Here is a 10,443-nt window from a genome sequence, read left to right on the forward strand (position 1 = left end):
TTATCATAGTGGGATGTATTCACAATATCTTTGAAAGCTTGTCGAAAAAAGATATTATTTGTTTGTTGCTTATTAAATTTACAGAGAGAAGTGTTTATAAAAGGAGGTGTTCTAGACCATGGCGGGGATTCTGATTTTATAGATGCAATTGTTTGAGATAATTTTGTGTCTTGGCACAAGGGTTGTAGGATCTGTGGGATTGAAAGTATACATCTGGGCGAGATTACGAGTCCAGGTCTTGGCGAAGTCAGAAGATTAAATACAGGGTTAGTCGGATTCGACGAAATTCTGCTAGCATAAGATAGGAGTAGTTGCTGCCTCCGGAGGTAAAGGGGGAGTTCATGAGATTCACAATAGAGACTTTCAGCGGGACTGGATCGAAAAGCTCCTAAGCAAATTCGGAGAGCAGTGTTGTGAACAGAGTTTAAAGATTGTAATAAATTATTGGATGCAGACAAGTAAACTATACAACCATAGTCTAATTTGGATCGGATTATAGCTCGATATATTTTGAGTAGTACACTTTCATCGGCACCCCATTGATGGTGGGACAATGTCTTTAACAAATTCATTCTGCTTAAACAGATGCCTTTTATTTCATCGATATGACGTCGCCAGGTGAGTTTGTTATCGACAGTTAGTCCTAAAAACTTGTATTGATCAATTGACTCTAAACTTACTCCGTTTAGTGTTATTTTGGGTATTTCTGTGCTGTTGTATCTCCTGGTGAATTTAATTATTTTGGATTTATTGGAAGAGAACCTGAAGCCAGTTTTCTCGGACCATGTAGTAAGGGACTCGACAGAATTTTGTAATAAAGATGAGGTTGCAGCTGTGGATTTTCCTTGGCAGTATACAATAAGGTCGTCTGCGTATAGGGCAAGTTTAACAGGAGATTTTATATGAGAGCAAATATCATTGATGGCTAGCAGAAAGAGGGTAGAACTCAAAGTAGAACCTTGAGGTACACCATTTTCAGTGACATATTTGTCGGATAATACTCCGTTAACTGTGATTCTGAAATTTCTGTTATTTAAAAAGTTGTTTATAAAGCAAAATATGTTGCCCGTAAGATCATTTTCTACCAGTTTTTTAAGGATAACCGACTTACATGTTGTATCGAAAGCACTTTCTATATCAAAAATTACTGCAATTACGTCTTGTTTGGAGGCCATAGCATTTGCTATATCTGTTTGTAGGATCACTAAATTATCAGTGGTGCTTCTATTAGGTCTAAAACCTGATTGAGCAGGGTTAAGGATATTGTTTTTTTCTAGATACCAGATTAATCGCTTATTGATCATTTTTTCCAATAATTTGCAAAGAGTACATGTTAGGGAGATTGGCCTAAACGAGTTTGGAGAGTTGGGAAGAGAGCTGCTTTTTTTGATAGGAAATATAATGGATTCCCTCCATTTGGAAGGAAATTCTTGTCGGGACCAGATTAGGTTGTACAACTCAAGCAATTTGTTTATGGTTTCTTCATGGAGATATTTGAGGAAAATTGAGGGGATGTCATCAGGGCCAGCAGCTGAGTTTTTTGTAGTGGATAGAGCTAGAGTCAATTCTTGTTTAGAAAAGGGTAGGTTTATTGGGTTGGAAATATCGTTAGTTTTACCACTTGCGGTGTTAAAAGAGTGTAAAGGAGACTTATTTTGGTTTAGCGTTTTCGATTGAAAGTGATGCGCAAAGATCTTGGCAATACTTTGACTTTGAGTCACTATTTTGTTGTCATGAATTAAGGCGGGGATTTTGTAGGCGGTCCTTTGACCTTTCATATGTTTAATTTTGTTCCAAACTTGGCTTGGAGGTGTGTCGGAAGAAATAGAATTGATATAAAGGTTCCATGAAGTCTTTTTGCTTTCCTTTATGATACGTTTTGATTTAGCTTTAGCTAATTTAAACTTGATAAGATTTTCATTAGTTCTTGTTCGTCTATATTTATTCAGAGCTTTCTTGCATACACGAACTGCTACAGCACAGGAGTCATTCCACCAAGGAACTGATTTTCGTGTAGGTTTAACAGAATATTTTCCTATATATTTTTGAGCGGAGTTAATTATGCAATTAGTAAACTGATCAACTAAGTGGTCTATGTTATATTCATATTTAATTGAATTGACTTGATCTCGGACGTTTAGACTGAAATTCATCCAGTCCGCTTGTGCAATACGCCATTTACTTATTGGGTTGTACGATTTGGGTTTATTGTCTGAGATTAATATAGGGAAATGATCACTATCGAAAAGACTATCTAGAGGACACCATGTTAGAGATGGACCTAGTTTTGGATCACAAAGGCTGAGATCGATATTTGAGAAAGTTCCTGAAGATATATTGAAGTGGGTGCTACAACCAGTATTGAGTAGAAATATATCTTCATTGCTAATTATGTTTTCTATAATTTTTCCTCTGCCAAATGTGCTGTTTGATCCCCACATTGTGCTGTGAGCATTAAAATCTCCTACGAGGATGAATGGGGGTGGGAGTTCTGCTATTAGTTTAGAAATTTCTGTATGATTTATCCCCATATTAGGTGGTAAATATATATTGCAAATAGTGATTTTATGAGGACACCAGAATGAAACAGCTACTACTTCTAAATTAGAAGTGATGTTAAATTTTTCGGAATATATATCTGACGATATAAAAATAGAAGTACCGCCACTTGCGCGTAGGGGTGTGGATCTAATCTGATGATAGCCTATGTAATTTTTTAGGTGCGGATTTTGGGTTTCCTTTAAATTTGTTTCTTGTAGACAAAGAATATCTGGAGCCGTCTCTTGGATAAGTTGTTGGATGCGTTCTAGACGGGCGTAAAACCCATCACAATTCCATTGTATTAAAGAGAAAGATTATTTTAAAGAGTTTTGGGAGGCAAGGGAAGTATCAGAGTAAGATTCATCGTCACTGGGATCTGTTTGTGAAAGACATGGTAATGTTATTGTATGGTTATTTTCTGCAGATTTAACATTGCATTGATATCTGATTTTTTTCATTAATCGTGTAAATCTGTTTTTTATTGTTCTTTGAGAAAGATGCGGGTAGATAGAAATCAAATTGGTAAGGAGTGTATTGATGTCGTTTGTAAACTTTAGGGCCTCATGATAGGGGTCACTGCTGCCTTTAGTATTTTCTAAAAACGCAAAAAGATCGTTTAAGGAGAGTATATTGTTTTGTGGATTTTTGTTGTAATATTCGGTAATGTCAAGTTTAGTAATATCAGAGATACTGGTATCATCCGTTTTTCGCTTTTTCTTTTTGGATTTTCTTTTAATTAATTCATTAGGGATATAAGGCGGTTGCATTTCAGAGGTTTCAGCTAACGGAGTTGTAGGAAGACTAGATTCGTCATTAAGTGATTCCGAAGGAGGTCTTTTTTGGCCTATTACTGGAATGTCTTGAGACGATTGGACGCTTTCATTTGTATTCGTGTTAGGTTCATTGTTAGAAATGGGAGCTCGGGTTTCTGACTGTATAGGAATAATGACCGATGGGGGATTAATGCAGTTATTTGCAACATGTCCTGTTTGCTTGCAGATAAAACATTCCATTCTATCTGTAGAAAGAAAAATTCTATGTTCATGACCATCATATGGAATAGTTATTGATGTTTGTAGTTCGTAGTTATCCGAAGGGGGAAATATATAAACTTGGCGCCTGAAGCTTAAAACATGACTGTATTCATCTCCAGGGATACCTGCTTTGAGAAACGATATGGGGGATGCTAGTGTAAGCCAAGACTTTTTATAGCATTTTCAGCTAGATCATGAGGAATAAAAGGTGATATATTTGAAATAACAATTCTTTTGGTTGGAGATATAAGTCTCCGAATATTTAGTGAAAATGTATTAATTTGAATGAATGGGTAAGACTTTATCAATTTTTCGACAAGTTCAGAATTAGATAAGTAAATACATACCCTATTATTCGATATCCTGGATGCGAAGCAAATGTTCTTGGCCCCAATGATAGTTCCGATTGCATGTACATAATCGTATAGCTTTAGACTATTCTCGGCATGAAGAACTACGGCCTGATCCTTTTTTGGGAACGTTGGTCTAGGTGCTGATTTTACTGCAGCCGTATAAGATATGTTACTGTTGGTGGTTGGGTTTGTGTTGGTTACAATTTGGTTTGTTGACATTGTTGGATTTGAAGCATCCTCGTAGTCAAAGACAGCTGCTTGCAATTTGTTTGTATTCATTGTTGAGTGTCAGAAGGCGGCAACTTATCATACACCATAGTGATGGAAGTTGCCTAGATATGGAGCAACTAGTGTAATGTCCAAAAATGTTGTTATTTTCTTGTAAGGTTATAATGCACTTAATGAAATATTGTTTATACAAGTTTAGCGATTATATGCACCCGCGAAAGTACACGTATATAGTTACACTGCACTTTGTTATTGTCTGGAACAAGTATAAATCGCAAAACAAGTTTAAAAACTATTATAAACACTGTAAATTACGAGAACGGCAAAAACGATGTTTACTCGTTCAGGCACCGAAGTGGAATCGAAACAAAGATTCTTGCAATGAAAAATAATTTCAACAAAAGACTCTTTCTCGAGATGGCATTTATCACTCAAATGGATAATTTATTAAATAAGAAATCATACGTTGAGCATCTGAGTGAGATTAATGCTTATTTATTACACATCGAAAAGCAAACATTATAAATAGACACACATAACTATTAAATAATTAATGCAACACAAAATGTAATTTTAAAATTTTTCAACTATAACACACCTTTACAGTAAATATTAATCAAATAAACAACTACTACATTAACACTATGGAACTAATTATCTTCTGGCATAAGTCAATCAGCAACATTCGATATTTGGTAATTCTGGTACTTAACCTTAATAAACGTTTTTGTGTCTGTTTTGTTTTTAATTTGAATTGTGTTTGTTTCTTATATTTTAATTGTGAACGTAAATTATACAATTAAATGCTACATGTCGAAGATAGCTGCAATCCACATTGTACCCACAAATCATTACTTGATGTTATTAAAATAAATCACACTGCAGTTAACCTCAATCAAGTAAGATATAAACAACAAACACTTATTAAATTGTATTTTATCATGTTTTGAATAATTATTGTAGCTCTCATCTGATGATGCCAATGAAAATTGGCGAAATATAATGAACTGTTGAACAGAGTACACTTGACTTTCAATCAGCTGTATACCCAATTAAGAGGCTACATCAGCGCGCCATCAAGACGGAAAACGCGTTCCAAGATTGTAGCTTTAATTTTGAATATTTTTTCGAGATATTTAGCACAAATATACGTGATATAGTAAAGAATGGCAATACAGAGCCCAATTTGAAAAATATGTTAGTATGTGGAAATTACTCTATAACTAAATAAAATATTACAAAAACGAGTCTGTACCGAAACGGCGATATAAAAAAGATAGTTAAATTAAAGTTGAAGTGTCTTTTCTATATTTTTATTTACTCGTATTTTGAGCATTGGAAGCAAGTTCATGTTCAATCAATATGATGTGAAATGCAATTTTAGATTCCCCATGTCGCTTTATTCATCGTCTATTTGAATGGTAAATTGTAGAGAGCAGAGATTTAGGTGAGAATCTCACTTTTGGTTTGGTGAGTAGAAATCTACTTTTACTTTTTGCTTTATGGTTATATCACTTTAAACATTAAATTATCTTAAGATGCTACATAACCTTAAAAATGGCCAAAAACCGCTTGTTTTGCAGTTTTAGGTTAAAATATCTCAGAAAGCAGAGACTTCCGAAAAGCATATTCTGATCTTTGGGTCCGAATATTGGCTAAAATTGTGTCAGTCCGTTATGTTAAGCTCTATGGTTCAGCAAATATATTGCAGCGATTTTAGATACGCATATATAAACAAACCTGTCAATAAACAACTGCATTTATTATTGCGTTTAATTATATTCCAATTATAAAATACAGCTTATTATAATCGTTAAATTGTGAGTTTATGTTAAATTAACTTGTAGATAAAATATACATTTTATTAGTTCATAAGCCCAAATGATTAATGTTAATGATATTTATAGTATTGTACAATATCAATTATCTAGATAAATTAATTTCTTAATAAAGTATTTTTATCCTAAATACCCAGTAATTTACAGAGTAAATTATATCATCACATTATAAATTGTATATTCTATTGCTTATTACCAACCGGACTTAAATTTTAAGAACAACTATATATGAACCTAATTTATATTACTTGCTAATAACTAGAGACTGGATTATATGCAAAATGTAAACGCATTTGGTGCAAATGCATATGTCATTGTGTGCTGCATATTTCTCATGTTTTTCATGAATAAATATGCCTTGCAATATTTGGAGATTTAGTAGCAAATAATTGCGCATATTTTGATATATAGGAATAGCAATGTATTATAACATCCATTAACAGTAACATCCATTAAAATAAAAGAGAAAGAAAAGTGAGAGTACATATGTCTATATGTCCGAATAAACGGAAGCGTATATGACATCTATATTTAAGAAAGAAGATAGAAAACAATGCAAAAACTAGAGAGGAATAAACGTAATATCATCAAAATAAAGATTATATCGGAAGATTCTTCGAAAAAAGATAGAGCAAGCGATGCAAAATCGGAAAGGATCAGGCAGACTTCGCGGTAAAAGAATCATGCATAGATCACATATACACACTTGAACAACTGTTGGACAAGAAAAAAGTAAAAAATAGAAATATACTATTGTGGTATTCAAAATTAAAGAGTAAAAATATTAAATGTACGATGAAATCAATATTTAAGAGATTATAGAAAGTAAAAATACTCCGAACTGCCAGGAATTAACCAAAGATAATCTTAGTCATAAATAATCTTTTGTATAAATATAACAAGTGGATAGTGCGGGTACAATGGATTTTAACAATGGTTTATTCTCATAAGCCATAAAGTGTTCCGTAATCCAGGTTTGCGCCATGAACAAGACAATAAAAATAGTTAATAAGTAAATGGTTTTTCGGAATCTGTAAATACCCAGTCGAAATAATATGAATTAGGAAAGTTTGTAGGTATTTCTGATTTTATGTGGGGAGTGGTATGCAAATTTCTGATAGGCCGAGAATTTGGAAAGTGGTGGGATGGGTGTGTATAGTGAAAGGTTGGATGGATGGATAGATGAGATGAGAGTAGTAGTTAGTTCCAGTGTCTTAAAGTGAATGGTTGGTTTTTGAGGTGGTCTCCAGGGGTAGTAAGTGATAAAGAATAAGTTGATGAAGTAAGTGTGTCCGACGGTAGTTGATCTGGTACAAATTTGTAAATAAACTTCTCCCACTTATATTCTACGTATCGCTGTTTATTTCGGAACGAGAGATTAAGGTTGGCGAGAGAAAAAGAGGCTGGCACCATTGGAAAGGTACGTGAATTCGAAGGAGAGCATTGAAGACACTAAATTGCAATATCTTGTTTAGTATTGCCAATTACATTGGAGGCTGCTGAGAACTAATAGCTAATTATGCATAGAACGAGGAATTGGACAACTCAAGGCAGAGGAAGCGTTTCAACGAAAGAAACATTCATAATATATTCAATTTGAGAATTTTGGGTAAAATTATATTATATCATATTAGTAACGTGTGAATAGGTTGTCGATAGTCGAAGGAGATCAAATTTGTTCTGAGAGGGAACACGGAGCTGTGGAGAGAATTGGATAATTTATACAAATTTTTCTTGGTACAATCGATATACTAAAATTGCATTAGGAAGGACACTGATTACTTGATTTGTTTATGTAGAATAATAAGCTGAATTTTAGATTGTAATTGTATTATATTATCCATGCATTATTGAAGCTTCACGTACGTAGAACGAATTTTGTTTCATAAACATTGTATGCTAATAATTTTTGGAGGTATTTTAATCAGTTTATTTTATTACATTATTTTCATATCATATTATGTTGTTTTATTTCGTTAGTCTTTGGACCTAACCGATCAGCTGTAAAATATAGATATTGAAGCACGAGTAAAACCTGAGATAACAAAATTGAAAGGTGTGATATAAATCATAAATCAAAAATTTAAATATAGTTTTATATAAATTTTTTGTAAAGTTTTAAAATTAAAATTCTTGATATCACATTAATACATTTGGCATTTGTGAACCTGAGAAAGTATGCAATATAATAATTTGGAAATTCCAGGTTTGCCCTTAATTAAATACAAGAAAGTAGTAAACTGGTTGTTAGAAAAGTGACAATACATTTCATGACATTTCATTTTTAATATATTCTTGAAATAAAAAACAATTTTAGCTTAAAATAAAAAACAAATTATTTTATAGGATCTATGCGAATTCATAATTATTTCTAAATAAAAAAAATCTTAAAATTATTAGGTACTTAACATAACATTTCAATTTACGTAATGATTATGTTTTATTATTTATCCTTTATTATTTATCTTAAGGATTATCCTTTTATTAATAAATATATTTATCAATTATTAAGTCTGTTTGTTTTGTGGTGCAGTAGGTTATATTAGAATGAAATATCTCAATATTTGGAACGAATGTTGGTCACAACATACTTATACCAACCCTTCTAGATACTGCAGTATACAAAATCAAATACCGAATAAAACGTGGTTCCAGCCATATAATTATTCAAGAAAATATATTACAACTGTAACACGTCTTAGATTTGGCCATGCCTTTTATCCCATACATATACATAAAATTCATGTTCTCGAAATTGATCTTTGTCAAAATTGTGGCAAAAAAGGTCATTTAGATCATATTTTTTCGAATGCCAAAAATATAAGGATGAAACAGATCAATTTATTCAACAATTACATGAATTGGAAATGAGAAAATTTATAATGCATTAGTAAAATTTTTGTCAAGTACCAAAATAGTCTTGTAGTGTCAACTATCAAAAAAATATATATATATGCAAAATTGTGGTCAACAACTTGGACAGTCCATAGAAAAGCAGCTGTCGAATTGAGTAGATAGATGCTCAAGAGTTTCTGTGGAACTCTGAGAACCTCATCATCTTGTTTGTATGTAAATATAGATAAAAAGGAGATAATACATAAAAGTGTTTTGAACTATATTATGTATACTGTTCTTTGAACACACTGATAATGTTGAAAACATGCTATATTTAACTTATATCTTATTTTAATATTAGTTCTTAAAGCATATTATTCAGCTCTTCGTTATTAATATTTTATGGGCTTTACGGTCATAAATTTTTTACGTTTAAGGTATTAGTCATGTTGTAACTGGCTGATTGACACTTAGTCTATGCCAATAAAAAAAATTATTAAGTCTAGTGATTATTTTGAAAAATAACCAACAATTTGAGTTTACAGTGAGTTTATTTTTTGTCAAAAAACTTATTTAGTCCCAATAAAAAATAGTAATTGTAATAATATTTCTTTCAAAGTCAATTTTTATTGCACCATTAATATTTGTCAGTAAAGAAACGTCTTTTATGACTTTATAAAAGAAAAACAACAGTTACAAGGAGAAGAACAGATTAACGTTGAATCATTTGCTGAAATAGATCATACAAATTTTCTACTATTTAATTAACATTAAATGATTACGTGCGATACTTATTTTTTTATTTATTAACGCTGTAACCACAAGGGTTCTTAGCGACCTAAAAAATATAATACAGGTTACGTTAGAAAAAATTACAATAATTGATACAGTCCTGAGTCTTTACGATAACTTATTGTGTTTTTAATGTTCATGTTTTTCATTTATATTATAGGCTTCCTTTATATTATTTGGCATAATGTGCTTCTTTCTTGCTGCTTCATTGTGTTTTCCACTGAGCCAGTATAAAATATGCTTCACGGAGAGTGTTTCTTGACAATTTTCAGATCAGCGTCACCATTCACGTAAAGAGATGTTTATGTGTAAAGTTACTGTGTCCTAGTCACAAACGTATTATTCTCACTTGGTCGTGTCTATTCGCTGTCTATTCGGGTTGGAGCCACGGTTTCACTAATTGTTTGATTTCCTTGAGTTTATTTTGTGATGCACTCCACTTATTTTGCCACGCACTTAACACTTAATATTTTATTTCTGACTTGAAGTCATCTGAAGAAACCTCATTAATAAGAATGAAGTCCTGGCAGAAGGATGCTAAGTGGGCTATTGCATCTGCTTCTTTATTTACTTGTATACCTGAATGTGATGGAACAAACATAAAGTCAACAATATTCTTATTATTATTTAGAATCTCTATTTCTGAAAATGGTGTTGCTATAATTCTTGAGGAACGACTTGAAAACCTGGTTGACAAATTTGTTCCTCTTTCAGAGCGAATAATGATGATAACTATTAAAAGTAAGATTAATATAAACTTAATACAAGTATACCCTCCTACAAGTAACAGTACAGATAACGAAATTAATGAATTTTACCATG

Source organism: Diabrotica undecimpunctata, chromosome 5 (assembly GCF_040954645.1).
Source record: "Diabrotica undecimpunctata isolate CICGRU chromosome 5, icDiaUnde3, whole genome shotgun sequence".
NCBI lineage: Eukaryota > Metazoa > Arthropoda > Insecta > Coleoptera > Chrysomelidae > Diabrotica > Diabrotica undecimpunctata.